This window comes from Peromyscus maniculatus, chromosome 20 (genome assembly GCF_049852395.1).
Source record: "Peromyscus maniculatus bairdii isolate BWxNUB_F1_BW_parent chromosome 20, HU_Pman_BW_mat_3.1, whole genome shotgun sequence".
In the NCBI taxonomy this organism is placed as follows: Eukaryota; Metazoa; Chordata; class Mammalia; order Rodentia; family Cricetidae; genus Peromyscus; species Peromyscus maniculatus.
Window position 1 is genome coordinate 44,065,786 of NC_134871.1, and position 16,266 is coordinate 44,082,051.

A 16,266-nucleotide genomic window follows, 5' to 3' on the forward strand; every position below is an offset into this window, starting at 1 on the left:
AAAGCCATGGTCTCCAAACCAGACACTTACAATCAAGCCACAGTGTCCCTGACAGCCCCATGGCAGAGGGTCCCACAGGAAGGTCCTGCACTTCACACAGATCAGCCTGGGTGCTGTCCTGCCCTCTGTTTACCACCATCTGCTGAGTAAGCCCTTCAGCTCCATTCAAAGTGGCTTCCTCACCAAAGGTGGGGCACAGTACCCCCTTTTCTGGCTGGTGAGGAACACCTACTGAGCATGCTATGAACAGAATTCTGGCTGCAATGGCTAGCTCACGGCCCAAGCAGTGACAAGCCCAGGTCCAGGACTGAAAGTAGACATCAAGACCCTTACCCTGGGAAATCAGGCAGATACATGAGCATGGCTCTCCCAGCCTCTGGCAGCCCATACAGGTGCATAAACACGTACACACAGGTATGTGTACACACAACAGCATGTGAGGCATATGGAGACCAAGATTCCTACTGCGGGCTTCGCAAACAGAAATCAATAGCTGTGGGGTCGATACTTCACGGCTTTCAGAAAACATTAAAAACATGATTTGCTATGCACCTCAATTTAGCCCTTTACATTTTTTGTGCTTGTGAAAAATACTTCATTGATCACTGCCCGGATACTGTAATTTTCTATTTATTGCAGCCCAGCCTTGCAACTCCCATGGGGAGGCAGGGGCCTGTAGATGGAGTGGCTGGCCCCACACCCCTCCCTCCCACCACACACTCATGGGTCCTGGGTGGGCTGAGCCAGGCCAGGGCTTCAGAGTCAGAATCCTGTCTCTGGGTCTTGCACCCTGGGAACTGCAAGCCACCAATAGCCAACAAAAGGCTACGTGAACAGAGGTCCTGAGGTGATGGCCTGGGTCACACCAGGCTCCCATCCCACCACTCCTACAAAGTTTGGGCTACAGCTTGTGGTGATGACCTGATTGGAGACCAGGGTTAGACAGAGCATCCCCAAAGGATCATACCCAGGTCTGTCATGTGTGTGTGTGTGTGTGTGTGTGTGTGTGTGTGTGTGTGTGTGTGTGTGTGTGTGTGTGTGTGTTTTCAGGAACTATTCTGGACTGGATCTGGAGCCAAGTCCAAAGGTTAAGAAGCAGAAGACCTACGAAGCTGCCTGAGCTGGAGTCAGTTGGGCATGTGGGACACCCAGCTTCCCTCCCTCAAGCTGGGGATTTTGGTTGGAACCCTTATTAGCTAGCACTTGGGTCTTTGTTGAAGCAGAAGAGGGTGCCTTGGACTCCACAGGAACAGCTGATCCTTAAATCAAGCCAAGATAGGCAGAGTCTGCAGTCAGGTCTGGCGAGCACCAAACACCTTCACCTATATTCCCATTTGTGTCACTGTGGTCATTATAAGCCTAATAGCTCTGGGCTCAAGGCCAAGGACCTCAAGGAGGAGAAATACAGTTAGGCTGTGCTGGGGACTGATCATGGTGGGAGCAGATGGGCTGACCTAGGGGAGTGACCACAGCTGGACTGGAAGCTGCCAGAGAAACACATGCTTCATCTATATCCAGAACGGGGCATGCAGCTCCCCAGAAAGACCATGGTGGGGTGCCTCCCCACGTGGTTACTACTAAGACAGGCTGGGAGAGATGGGCAGCCAGTCAGCTGTGGAGACAGGGGAGCTGGGAAGTCCACTTAGGGAAGATGGGTCTGGCCTGGAGTGGGGGATGCTGTCCACAATGAGCTCGGGAGGAAGCTTGATGACCAGCTCGGTGTCCTTGATCACTGCCTTGGTGGGGTCATTGTACCTAATTGCCAGCCCCCAAGTCAGTCCTGCTTATAGTCTGAGTTACAGCCTTGCTAACCTGCCCTCCAGGGCCAGATACAGGAGCTCAGAGAGGCAGGGTCTGTGTGCAGGTGCCACGGCAAGCGTGTGGCAGAGCTGTCTAAGATTCTGTCCCTGGATGATGTGAAGGCATGCTTGGTCCAGATAGGCCACTTTCAAGTGGGGATAGGACAGGAAGCATATCAGACTGCCCCAGAAGAGCTTCCAGCTTGGGCGAAGAGGGCGTCATGGATCTCAGCCTCTTTGTAAGAACAGGCTCTACATCAGGACCCAGGATGGTGCCCATGGCCAGTGGGATGTCTTGGCTCCATGGTGTGGCTCGCTGGCCTTGATACCATAAGCACTACAGCACCTTTTCTCAGGCACTGGCTAAGCACATGTCGGAGGAGGGTCCTGTCACATCCCATTGGCAGCTGAAGTGATGGCTTAGAGACAAAGTGGCCCAAATCACCACCTGGGGGATTACAGAGCCAGGCGATACCAGGAGCTTGGCACCCTGATTTCATTTCTCTTGCTGTGATAAAACGCCTTAACCAAAAGGCCACTGAAGGGAGAAAAGGGTTTCTATAGCTTAAAATTCCAGGTTACAAATCCAGCACAACAATGAGGTAACAGCGGCGGGACCGGAACCAGCTTGTCACATCCACAGTCAAGAGCAGAAAGAAATAAATGTATATGTGCTCACTTGCTTTCCTGCACTCAGCTCCATTTTCCACTCACACAAGTCAGGAGCCCCTGTCTAGGGAATGATGAGCCCACAGCGGGCTGAGTCTCTCTACATTAATTAACTTAAGACAATCCCCCCACGGGCACGCCCACATGCCAATCCAATCTTGACAATCTCTCATTGAAACCCTCATGCCATGTGGTTCCGGGCTGTGGTCACGTTGACAACTAAAGCCGTCACACCAGGCAACAGGGCCAGAGCCTGGCTTCATGCCCCTTACAGAAAGATGACACATTTAAGCTGGATATGCTCAGATGGGTGCATGGCCCTCCCCAACACTAGGTCCCCTAGGCTAAGATGGCATCCAGGGGGCACCGCATGGATCTCCTAGCTGCTAAGGGTTACCCCTTAGCGTATCAGGGAAACAGGAAATCCCTGCCTGTCATCACGGTCTCTCTCTTTGACCTTGAGTGTGTGCACTTGCGGGCTGTGAGGGACCAGTGCTCAGAGACTAGAGAGTATACATCCAGCTGCAGCCTGACTTCTCGGTGTCCAGCTCCAAAGCCCAGGCAGTAGCTGCCTTGGCCTGGACTCATGTTGTCTGTGGTCAGTGTGTATACCATATCCTGCCTACTCTGGCATGCTCCACCTTTTTGGAAAAGTAGGCTGCAAGGGTTTCAATCTATCATCCCATGGCAGGCCTGTCCCTGGCTACTCTTCTGTGCCTACACTACCTTTACATCTCACTGGGCTTCACAGGGTAGGTGAGGGTGACCCCTAGGGAGCAGGAAAGAGATCCTAAGCCATGGGGACAGCTGAAGGGTCCCAGGCTGGAGCTGAGAATGTACTGCAGAGTGGAAGACCTGCACCCAGCCAGCCTCCTGTAGCATCCCCCACCATGCCCACCCCACCCCACAGCCTCCTCTCCAACCCATCCACAAACAATCACTGGAGCCGTTTCCACCAACTTCAAGGGAAGAGGCGGGCTCCATGGTGACAGCAGGACCCAGGGGTACCAGATGCATGGGCTGGAACATATGGCAGAGCAGAGGCAGGCCTTTGATGTGAGCTCTGCGGCCCCCGCCTCACCGCACCAGCCTCCCTGGCCCCTGCAGCCAGCACAGCAGGGTTGGGAGTTGCCCAGCAGGAGGCTCTGAGCTCCAGCAGCTGACCCATGCCCACACCAATGCCTCCCCAAGGCTAGACCAGATCGGGTGGGGCACCACCTGCTGTTCCTCACTCCACCCACCCACACCCTGTAGACCAGAGACCGTCCACAGCTGTGTGAAGGGCTGACACTTCCAGCTCCCTGGTGGAAAGGCACAAACCACGTTCCCAACCTTGGCCGAGTTGAAGAAAGCTTGCTTCAGGAGATGGAACCCAAGGTCCTCTAAAATTCCACCAAATCTAGCAGCACTTAGGGAGACAGTGCAAGGGACCGAAGACCAGGAGTGGCCTTCATGAAGTTAAGTCTCTAAGGGGAGGGGAGAAGCCCTGGAGCCAGGCAGACGAGAGCCAGGGAAGCCCACTGCATGAGACCCCCCCTTGCTGGAGAAGTTACCTTGTCCATGCCACATCCTAGAGTCTGCCCAGTGGTCACACTGCTGCCCACCCAGCACAAGTCCCCAGAGACAACACACAGGTTCTGTTCGGACACACAGGACCCAGGCTTTAGCCACACTATGTTGGGAACCATGGGTGTGATGTTGCACCCAGCTGACCACCACCTTCACTAACTACATGGGCCCCATCATACCCATTCCTGGTATACCAGTATCAAGGCCCAGAACATGCCTCACAGTGGCATTGGGTGACCCAGAACACTGCAAACTGCCCACTGACCAGCAGGGACAGCGAAGAACCAGTGCTGGGAAGGGACAAGGCAGAAGGGAAGCAGAGAATGGAGTTACCTCTGGTCTCTGGGCCAGGGGAGGCCAGGTATGGGAAAAGGACTTTCATTGCATCCCACACTGAGTCAGAGACAGCCATGTTTCTGAGTGAGGCAACACTTGAAAGCACAGGAGGGAGCATCTTGGATCCTTAGGGAGACAGAAGTAGGCAGATAATAGCAGAGAATATGAGGAACTCCCTTCAGCCATCGCCACCCCTGGAAGGGGTTCCTAGCGCCCCGAGTGTTCAGTCTCTCCAACCATGGACCCCTAGAGCTTGTAGTTAATTTCTCCTAGATGACAGCCTGTGGGAGGGGCTGAAGGGGCTGAAGGGCGCTGGCAGAAAGGATCCAATTAGCCTCAATTACTCTCTTGATTGAGGACAATTAGTGTCAACTGCAGGGTCAGGGGTCACGGCATAGTCACTACTTAGTTAATTAGGATTGCTTCTGATCACCTCCAAAAGGAGGTGGTCCCCATCCCCATTTGCTCCTTAACCCCTGTCAGAACTGGGGGGATTGTCAGGACCTTTGGGGTGCATAGTCAAGGCCTTGGAGGGGACATAATCAGCACCTTGGGGGCACGGTCAGAGCCTTCAGAGACACGGTCGGGGTTTCGGGGGGCATGGGCAGGGCTTTGCAGGGCATGGTTGGAGCTTTGAGGAACATGGTCAGGGCCTTGCAGAGCATGGTCAGGGCTTTTGGGGAGGCTGTTGGGGCCAGCTCCTGCCTCCTTATGCCTTGCTCCTTTCTGGGAGGTTCCTGCTCAGTCTTCAAAGCCCTACCTTCCTCCAGCCCTGCTCTGGGTTTGTGGAGCCATTGGAGTTCCCATCTGGAATGTCTTCTGAACAGATTTCTGCTGTCCCCCTCCAGCTCACCTCCTCCCTCATCGGCACTGTGGAAGAAGAGGATGAAGTTTAGCCAGGGAGCTCTTGTAGAGAGGATGATACAAGCATCAGGGCCTTGGTGGGGAGAGACTCCATGCCTATCATTGCCCTCACCCAGAGGTTGGACCAGCCCTGTCTATTGTCGGGACAGGCCCCAAGGCCTCAGTAGACTCCTGTCAGGTGAGGAAGGACAGATGCAGGGCTGTAGCACCAAGGACCACCTTCTTAATCCCTGTCTAGTAATGTGTAGGCCTGGGGTGTACAGGAAACAGCCAAGGCTGGCAAGAGCCAGCAGGTGGCCAGACAGCACAGGCAGTTAGCCCTCACAAGTGAAGCCCCTCTCCATGACCACCTCCGACCTGCCTGGTGCCAGCTCTACCACACAGCAGGCAGCTGAGCCCTGGACAGTGGAAGCATAACCACAACACGAGATAGAAAACAGCCAAGAAGAAACTCAAGAGGCAGAGGACTTAAGGACACAGGAACCCAGGGATGGAGGGAGGTTACAACCCACACAGGCAGAGCAGGCATTTTGAAGGTGGGCCTGAACCAAGAGTTGGGCGGAACCAAGGTCTTCTGCCTGTAGGGACACCTGCTCCATCCAGAGTCTCAGCGGCTAAGTCTCCACAGTCCAGGATGGGACACACCCCAAAACGGGATAATGACTAAGCTGGAGCCAGGTGGTAACATGGGTGCTGGACTCTGGATGCTGGCCCAATGCCCTCTGGAGAGCCAAGTGGCCTTTTTGCCCACCATCCCTACCCAGCTTCCCATGCCCTGGCCCCTCATCCCACCCCAAGAGCTGTTTCCCCTTGCAAATATATTCAGATCACATGACATAGGAATGCATTTGGATCACATGACACTTCAGGAACATCTATTTATATAAATTTAGACTCCATTTCAAAAGAATTATTCCAAATCAGAGCCATTTGGATGAATGGGTATGGGACGGATTGTTTCTTAAGTATTCACGTCAAAAAATGCCCAAAATGCCCCATTTCTAAGTGGATTCCCAACTCTGTAATTACCGAGACAGGCACGTCTTGTGGGAACACTGCAGAATGGGAACACGGGCCTTGGAAACAGTATCCCAAGGAACAGGGCTCAGCACCACTGAGGACAGATTGGGTGGCTGGTCTCGGGGGAACTGAGGGATTCAAGTGCTGGGGACAGGGACAGTGGAGGTGAGAACCGAACTGCAGGACTTGACAGCCACGTGGGGACAACTCACCTCTTCCCGGGGACCTTGGCAGGGGTGATCTGGGACAAGGATCTCTGTCCACTCCAAGCTTCTGCTTCCCCATCTACAGGGCGACTGTGATTCCAGATGAGGGAGAAAAGTGCAGGTGAGCCCGGGAGGGTGAGGATGGGGTGGGGGTGGGGGTGGGGGGTGGCAGCAGCGGTGGTGGTGCACGCCTTTAATCCCAGCTCTCGGGAGGCAGAGCCAGGCGGATCTCTGTAAGTTTGAGGCCAGCCTGGGCTACAGAGTGAGTTCCAGGACAGGCTCCAAAGCTACACAGAAACCCTGTCTCGAAAAGCCAAAAAAAAAAAAAAAAAAATGCGGGTGAATAAAGTCCCGAAAGTAGCTGGCACCCAGTGAATGCCAGGGACTTGACGCTGTCACTGATCCCACTATGCAAAACAACTCAGACCCTCAGAGTCAGGCTGGGTGGGTCTTGGTTCTCACCCCACTGCAATCCTCCAGGTCCACCCTGACACCCACCTTTGCCAGCCAGACTGTTTGCTTTTTCCCCCATGTGTGCCTCCAGCCCTGCCCCAGGGCCTTGGCATGTGCTGTGTATTCTTCACCCTGTGGAAGCCCTTGGGGTCCCCAGACAGAGTGACGCCTCCCCCGCACAGAACTTCCCACCACTCCTTGAGGGCCCATGTCCTCCAGGCTCACAGCCCTCCTGGCCCCCTTTGATCTGAGCCAATGAGCTGGCTTATATGCCCCATCTCTCCAAGACCATGACTTCCAGTAGGCAGGGTGAGGGCACCCAGGACATAGTCCATACGACACTGGAACTGGCCAAAGCTCGGGACAGGGTAAAGTAGCGTGTACGGCAAGGCCACACAACCAAGTCTCTTCCCTGGCAAAAAGAGGCTGTGGCCAAGGGTGCTGCCGCCCAAGTCGGGTAAGAGCCGGAGCTAGCTCCAAGGTATAAGCCTGGGGACAGTGGGTGAGAGAACCATTCAGTGACGATGTGGCACAGCTGTTACCCCTAGCAAGGCCCTCTGCAGAGGTGTGAGAGAGGCCGTGGAACTTCCCTCCCATTTAGTTTCTGTTTTACACAATACGCTCTATGACGAAGACAGAAATCCAAACAGGGACCTTCTAAAGGGCTCATCCAATGCACCATGGCTAAGAGGTGGCTCAGGGCCCAGCCCCAGGGCAAGCTCAGAGAGGAAGCTGAGAGCCGAGGTTGGTGGGACAGACAGGCCTGTCTGGGAATGGTGGGGACAGATAGGGGCCACAGAAACTGCAGGGCACATGGTCCAGGGTGGGACCATCACCCCAGGGGACCTGCAATCCTGCCCTGGACACCCAACACCCCTGTGCTGTCTTTCCTGGGTGCCCTCTACATCCTGAACCGCTGGTACATGAGAAAGCATTCCTTGTGCTCAGGATTAATGAGCTGCTGAGTGTGTGTGTCTACAGACCTCCTCATGCTGGAGGCCCAAGGACAGTTACATGAATAAATGAATGAATGAAGTCTCCCTGAGATGCCAGTCTTCTCTGGCACACAGTGCCCACACAGGTGACCTTGGCCCTATCTCCCCTTACCACCACCTCCTTCTCATACCCAGACAAAGCTGTCCCTTTCTACACGTCTGTGCCTTGCCCGTATCATGGCCCCAGCTAGAAAATGTAATGACAAGTGAAGCATCCTGAGGACAGGAGGGTGGCATTGACCATTTGTGGATGGCACTACCTGCCCAGTACACCCACCTTCTGAGCTGCTTGCAAAGCTGGGTTCATCGGTGTGCTGGAGCCCACCTGCCTGAGCCAGCATACTCTGTTGACCTTCCCGGCCTCCCTCCCTGTGCCCTGGCACCATGCCTTCCCTGTCCTTCACCCTCTGCGAACCTGCTCACCCACCCTTGACTTCGGTCAGTGCCTTTTCTGGGGCCTCCCAGGCCCCTGCTCACTGGCCATAGAAGAACAGGATCAGACCTCTGCAAGTCACCCTCACAGGCGCCACAGCATCCGAAAGACAACTCTGATCACCCGTGGGGCAGGAAGAGGCTCCTCTAAGGGTGCTGGATGAGAGGAAAAGAGGAAGGAAGGAGGCATGGAGAAGAGGTAGCGGCCTGTGGGCATGCTATGGGCTCCTAAGGCAGAGCCAGAGCCGGGGGTTGAAGGGAGCCTCCACAGCAGCCCCCACACACTGGCTCAGTGGAGCAGGCCACCTGGCATCTCCTCCTGAGCAGCATGACAAAGGCAATAGCATTAAGACTTTTCTAGAAGAGCCACCAGGCGACACAGGGTGAAGTTGAGACAGACCCAGCTGGGATGTCAGACAGTAATGCACAAGAGCTGTGCCTCCTCCCAGCCCTGCAGAGGATTACAAGTTCAAAGCCTGCCTGGGCAGCTTGATGAGCCACTATCAGAAAGGGCTGGGGTGTGGCTTAGAAGCAGAACACTTGCTTAGGATGCCTGACACCATGGTTTGATCCACAGGGGCACCAAGCAAACCAACAACAAAAACAATCATGCTGAGGTGAGCTGGCATGCTGAGGTTCATGCATTCGTGGCCTTGGTTTCTGGGGAGTCCTGGTGATGCACCAAGATGAAAGATTAAGGTACACAAGTATATTTTAAAATTGAGCATGAACTAATGAACTAAAATCTTAAAGACTTAGCAAACTCAGGGGACCCAAAAGTTAAATATCACAGTGAAACTGGACTCCCTCCTGATCTGACAAAGGATGTGCTAGAACAATCAGAAGACTTGAGTCAGGTCTGTGAAGGATTGACTAGAGTCAGATGCCCACCGGGAGCCTCTGTGAAGTGTTCTACTATTTACCACCAACAGTCAAGTCCTACGGGAGAGGAAGTCTTTGGATGGGAGTCTGGCCAAATGGGCCAGGCCAGCTAGTATCAGAGAGCTTTTCAAAGTACAAAGAAAAAAAAAAACCTCTAGTAATAAAAAATATAGCAGATTCCAGAAAACAAGTTACAGACGAACAAATTGAGGGAAACCAACCCCAGCATATCAATAATGGATTAAACTTGCCAAACATCAGATTTTTAGAGTTCAGCAGTTTACAAGAGACATATCAAAGGCAGAGAGACACCAAAAGACAGAAAATGAAAGAATAGAGAACATTAATCAGAAGAAACCTGGTATCGTTCCATTAATAGCAGGCAAGATGGGCTTTAAAACAAAGGCACCAATGTGGGACCGGGAAGGACTCTCCACAACAATAGGGGCCGCAACCCACCAATGCTCAACTTGATAGGACCTCTGGAAGTGCTATAAAAGAGATAAAGCAAACATTCACAGAGCTGCGGGGAGAGATTCCCAAACCCACTCTCCGCCTGCATCAGGCCAAGCAGATCAAGCAAGGGCAGAGTTGGGGAGACTGGAACAAAAATGCTAACAGGCAGGATTTAACACACACCCATGGTACTTTCTTCGAAGCAATTAAGGAATATATGATTCTCAAGTACACAAGGAGCATTTACAGAAATGACAAGTTCTGGGCCATAAAGCAAGTCTTACAGTTTCAAAGAATCCTTTTCACAGCAAAGGAATCCTCTGAACAAAATGAACCTGCTAGAACATGACAAAAAAAAAAAAGAATAAATTAAAAATCCCTGTGCAGTTAGAAATTTCATAATTTACTTCTTAATTAAAATGGATGAAAGAAAATCATGAGAGATAACATTTTAACACTGAGCAATAATGAAAATGCTGTATATTTTCACAACTTGAAAGACGCAACGAAAACAGACGTTCGGAGGGGAAGTTATGAACACAACTATTTGCTAGAAAACAGTAAGGTTTGAGTCAGGTATGGTGGTGCATGCCTGTCAACCCCGCACTTGGGAGGGGTAGGTAAGGGGATCAGGAGTTCAAGGTCATCCTCAGCTACATAGCGAGTTTGATGATGGCCCGGGAATACGTGAGCCTTTGTCTCAAATCCTTTCCCCACCAAAAAGAAATAAAGTCCGTGTGCTAAGCAGCCAATTTTAGAAATTGGAGGCAAAAGCTACAGAGCACACCCAAAGACAGAAAGAGAAGAGAGAGGGTGTTTTAGGAACCAATAAAAAAAATCAAAATAAGCATGAAATGAAGCAACGCCCAAGGTGAGTCCTTAGAGATACAGAAAAGGCAAAGTGTGGGAAAAGCAGAGCAGAAAGAAGCAAGCGGACACATAAACAGGGCCCCGAGTGAGGGGTGAGGACAGAGTCCCAGGGAGAATAGCTCCCTTGTGTGCTGTGATGGAAAATCAGACACCGTGGGCTTGCCTAGGAGTTACACCTCATCCAATCCAGCCCAAGAAGAGAGCTAGAAGCTAGAGAGAGAGCTCTCAGCTAAGTGCCTGCTGCATACACAGGAGGACCTGAGTTCGGATCCCCAGGACTACATTAAGACAAAAATAGACAAACAAAAATGCCAGGCACAGTTGTGTGCATCTGTAACCAGTACTGGCAAGCGTGGAGACAGGAGGATCCTGGGGTCCAACGGGCCAGTGCCCAATCCAGTGAAATGGATGCACATGTTCAGTGAGACAGTGCCTTAAAAAAAAAAAAAAAAGGTGGTCCTGGAAAGATGGCTCAGAGGTTAAGAGAACTGAGTGCTCTTGCAGAGGACCTGGGTTTGATTCCCAGCACCCACATGATGGTTCACAACCACCTCTAACTCCAACACCCTCTTCTGGCCTCAGCTGGCACTGCTGACATATGGTACACAGACACACCACACACAAAGCTATAATAATCAAATCATCATGACACTAACGTAAGAACAAACATACAAACCTGTGGTGTGGAACAGAAACTCAGAACTAAATCTACACAAAAACTGGCCTTTGACAAAGCTGCCATGGATATTTAGTGGAGATGTGTAGTCTCTGCTGGGAAACATCACTGCCCATATGCTGAAGAAGAAAATGAGATGATCCCAAATTCTCTGTCTGTCTGTCTCTGATTGTCTGTCTCTGCCTGCCCCCTTCTCTGTGTGTGAGTGTGTGTGTGTGTGTGTGTGTGTGTATGTGTGTGTGAATCTGTATGTGAGTGTGTATGTGTGTGTGAATCTGTATGTGAGTGTGTGTGTGTGTGAATCTGTATGTGAGTGTGTGTGTGTGTGTGTGTGAATCTGTGAGTATGTGAGTGTGTGTGTGTGTGTGTGAATCTGTATGTGAGTGTGTGTGTGTGTGTGTGTGAATCTGTGAGTATGTGAGTGTGTGTGTGAGACATGACAGGGGATGAAAAGGGGACAAGCTGAGAGTAAGGGGCTTCAGCGGGGTGAGAGAGGACAAGAGAGGGGAATGAGGGTGAATATAAGACATTATATACATGCGTGAAACTCTCACAAAGATAAAAGTTAATTCAAAGTGGCCTACAGAGCTAATAGTACAACTTAAAATTATGAAACTACAGAAAGAAAATGTGTGTGTAAGAGAGAGAGAGGGAGAGAGAGGGAGGGAGAGGGAGAGGGGGAGAGAGAGGGAGAGGGAGAGGGAGAGCTGGGTGTAATGTCTTACATCTCTGATCTGAGCACTTGGGAAATGGAGGCAGAAGGATTGGGGACTTAGGACCAGCCTCAACTATATTCAAGTCCTTGGCCAGCCTGGACTGCATGGGTCCCTGTCTCAAAAACACAAAACCAAACAAACACACAGAAGCGTCAGATAATAATTCAGGACACGGGTACTGGTACAGTTAGAACTTCAAAAGCACAGACAGAAAAAGCAAATGTCTTAGTCAGTGTTCTGTTGCTGTGAAGAGACACCGTGACCACGGCAACTCTCATAAAGGAAAACACGTAATTGGGGCTGGCTTACAGCACAGAGGTTTAGTCCATTATGGGCATGCTGAGGAGTATGGTGGCACACAGGCAGACATGGTGCTGAAGAAGTTGAGAGTTCTGGATCTGGATCCACAGGCATCGGGAATAGAGAGAGCCATCGGGCCTGGCTTGGGCTTTTGAAACCCCAAATCCCACCCCTAGTGACATACTTCCTCCAATCCTTCTAAGTAGTGCCACTCCCTAATGACTAAGCATTCAGATATATGAGTCCCCGGGGGCCGTTCCTGTTCAAACCACCACAGCAGACAAAGGAGAAAATGTTCCACACAGCATAGGAGACAGCAAAGCAAAAGACAGCAGGTGAGGAAAAGAACCTGTCATATAGTCACCCAGTAAGGGGTTAATACATGGGGGAAATGATCCCAACAGACCAGAACTAAAACACAACAGCCAATCGAGTCTGGAAAAGCGTGCAGTGGCCATCAGCAAAATGTAAGCCCAGGCCGGTGGCATGGCTCAGGAACAGCTACCAGGTGGCATTTGCCAGCCTTTGGGCTCCACCCTCAGTTCTGGGGGACAAAACGTGTATCAAAGTGACTGTGAGGGACATGTCACCCCAGTTAGAATGGCTGCTATGGGAAAGACAAAAGCAAATGCTGGTGAGGACGCGAGGAAGGGGACTCATGTGCGCTGGGTGGAAATGAAATCGGTGCAGAGATAATAGAAAATGCAGATTCACTCAAAATACTTAACAAAACTACCGTACATTCGGCAAGCTGCCACTAGGTATAGAGTAAAGGAAATAGCACCTGCACCCCGTGCCTGTTCCAGTGTTATTCCCGCTAGTCCCAACCAGAATCCAACTGCATGTCCATGGACCATGTGATGAAGAAACCCTGCAATGTACACACAGTGTAATATCCTCAGTTTCCATTATGTTCAGCAAGATAAGCTGTGGTGATATATTATTTGTGCTGAAATGTGGGGATATTTTATTTGTATGCTAATAAATAAAGTTTGCCTGGAGATCAGAGGTCATAGCCATCCATAAACAGAAGTCAGGCAGTGGTAGCACATGCCCTTAATCTGATCATATGGCAGGCAGAGTCTCTGTGCGCTCAAGGACACAGCCAAGTGTAGTGACACACGCCTTTAATCCCAGTACCAGCCATAGAGACCTGGAGGTCTGTATGGATAGGCAGTGACAAGGAAGTGAGGTAGCTGGGCTTAGAGCCAATGAGAAGGCAGAACAGCAAGGCAATAAAGGTGCAGGTTAGACAGGAAGAAGCTGGTTCGGTTCTCTTGGGAAGCTATGGGGACATGGTGAGCTAAGGTTAGTTGGTGGCCATCACTCTGATCTCTACGGCTTGCACCCCTGTATTTGGCTCTGTGTTTCTTATTTAATAAGACTGTTTAGAAATTTGTCTACAATAAGCCACGTGCAAAAAGGGATGTGCACACTGCACGGACACCCTCCTGTGTGGACTCTGGAGCCAATGACTGGGCAGAAGCAGAGTGAACTGGTGGCCATCAGGGACCAAAGAGGATGGGGGTGGCTCAGCCAAGGGGAGGGACATTTTGATTGGACAGGAGGGCTAGATCTCGGAGTTCAGTTGAAAGTTGATGCCCATGTGATTGTTCATCCTCATTGTCAACTTGACTAGATGAGGATCACCATGGAAACACATCTCTGGGCACGTCCGGGAGGATGTTTCCAGAAAGGCTTACCTGAGAAGGGACGTCACAAACAAAAGTCAACCTGAATATGGGGAGCACCCTCCAGGTGCCGGGGTGCCAGGCTGGATAGAAAGGGGAAAGCAAGTTGAACCCCTGTGCTGTCCCTCTCTGCTTCCTGACTGTGAGCATCGTGTGACCACTAGCTGCCTCAGGATGCTCCTGCTGCTGCCACACCCGCTCACCCTGGGTCTGAACCTTGCAATAGTGAATGAGACACACCCTTTCCCCCCTGGAGTCGCAGACATTTTGTCACAGCAGGAGAACAACTGGCAGAAGGCCTTGTAAAGTCCTCCTCATAAAAGCCACAGTCCGCTGAGGGGGTGGGTGTTCCAATTAGCTTAATTCAACTATTCCATGGTGCATGCCCAACACCATCACGCTGAGGCTGCAAACGGGGAGCTCAGCATTTGCCCTACAGTAGCCTGTGTGACACAGGAGAGTAAGGGAAGCTCGGGGTGTTCCAACTGGGGAGCAGGTGGGAGATGCCTCCTCACAGGAGGAGCCCGAGGGGGAGGGAGAGATGTCAGACACAGCATATTAAGGGAATATTAAGTCTTTCGAAGAAATGAAGGTAGGGAGCTCTCAGGCCCTGGATGTAGGGAGCTTGCAAAGGAGGCTGGATCCCAGGTCATCTGCAGACCCGGAAGGCAGGGCAAAAGAAAGGCAGTCCTCACAGCCTGCATCAGCTCACGGAGGAGACTTGGACCTAGATGGGGGCCCGCCATGTGTGTGCAGACATCCCTCAGCCATTAAGGCATAAAAACCCAACAACCCAATCGTAAAGATGGGCAAAAGGCATGAACAGACTTTCCACAGCAAAGGAAACACAAATATAAACACATGAAAATTCTAGCCTCGTTAGTAATCAGAGAAATGCAAATTAAGACTACAATTAGATACTATTTTACACCCAGCAGATTGGCAAAAATTAAGGCGTCTGACAATATGGAATATTGGAGGAGTGGGAGCCGGTCAGAGTGATGAGCTCATACACTTGGTGGAATGGGGGTAACTCTGACCACTTTGGAGACATCCAGCCTCCGTTGATAAAGTCCAGCCACCCACACACTCAAGACCCATGTCACAGGAGAGGACACATCTACAGAGGCCCTGACCCCTGACCCCTGACCCCACCAGCAGCCAGCCAAGAGGGCCATGGCAGTGCTGTTCCTGGCAGCGAAACTCTTGTCCAAATTAGGAAACACTCACACTATGTAATGCCAAGCCTGGTGAGAATCTAAAGCTAACTGCATGCGGCACATGGCTGCAGCCCGGAAACAAAGCTGGATCTGAAAAAGCCAGTCTCAGAAGACGCAAATATTGTGGCATGAAGCAATGTTAAACAATATATTGTTTTGCAGTAAACACATTTTACCAACATTGTCTGTGCAAAATGATGAAAAACTATTTGAAACCACACAAAAGCAAGGAGATGATAGACATGAAAATGAAGGAACATAAAGCAGGGTAGGGCTGGGTGCTCACAGCTGTGGATGGCAGACACTCCAGGTCTTGGGGCAGGATATGGTTAACAGAAGGTTCCAGAACATTCTTCCACGTCATTTCTTAAATACATGCCATGCACAGCCTTGCAAAGATGTCAAATAGAATATAGAAGCAAGCAATCATGAGCTGCTAGTGCCTAGCTGGGCAGGGTTTATGCATGCTACCCTTAGCCTGAGTGTTCTTGAGTCTGAATGCACCAGTTATGATTTTACCATGATTCCAAAACCCAAGGGTCAAGTTTGCTTCCTGTTGCTGTGATAAGACCACAACCAAAAGCAACTTGAAGAGGGTTTATTTCATCTTAAAGTGTATAGTCCATTATGAAGTCAGGGCAAGAACTCAAGGCTGGAACCTGGAGACAGGAACTGATGCAGAGGCCATGGAAGAATGCTGCTTACTGACTTGCTCCCTATGCCTTGCTCAGCCTGCTTTCTTATAACTTCCAGGACCACTTGCCCATGGCTGGCACCACCCACAGTGAGCTAGACCCTGACACATCAATCATCAATTTTTTAAAAATGCCCCCATAGACTTGCCTACAAGTCAAGATGATGGAAGCACTTTCTCAGTTGAGGTTCCTCTTCCCAGATGACTCTAGCCTGTATCAAAAATCAAATAAAAAAAACATTAACAACAATAAAAAAAACCCATCTAATCAAGATGTGGAAGATTCTTACTTGTGAGTACCATTCCATCAGCCCAAAATACACTGTAAGTAAAAAGATGAGGATTCCCACATTGCACCAGAAACCTTCCTATCCTTTGGTCCCAAAGTCCCTACCCAGGAGCGACCACAAAAAGTGTA

General features: G+C 50.9%; 1 long non-coding RNA gene across 1 annotated transcript; it reads right to left on the reverse strand.

Moving 5' to 3' along the window:
• Positions 1-4,370: 4,370 nt before the first annotated feature.
• LOC107402744 (uncharacterized) lies at positions 4,371-6,558 on the reverse strand. Its single transcript, XR_013046267.1, has 3 exons — positions 6,470-6,558; positions 5,134-5,243; positions 4,371-4,499 (listed from the first exon to the last, which is right to left on the reverse strand). It is a non-coding gene; the product is annotated as an uncharacterized LOC107402744 (long non-coding RNA).
• Positions 6,559-16,266: the final 9,708 nt, after the last annotated feature.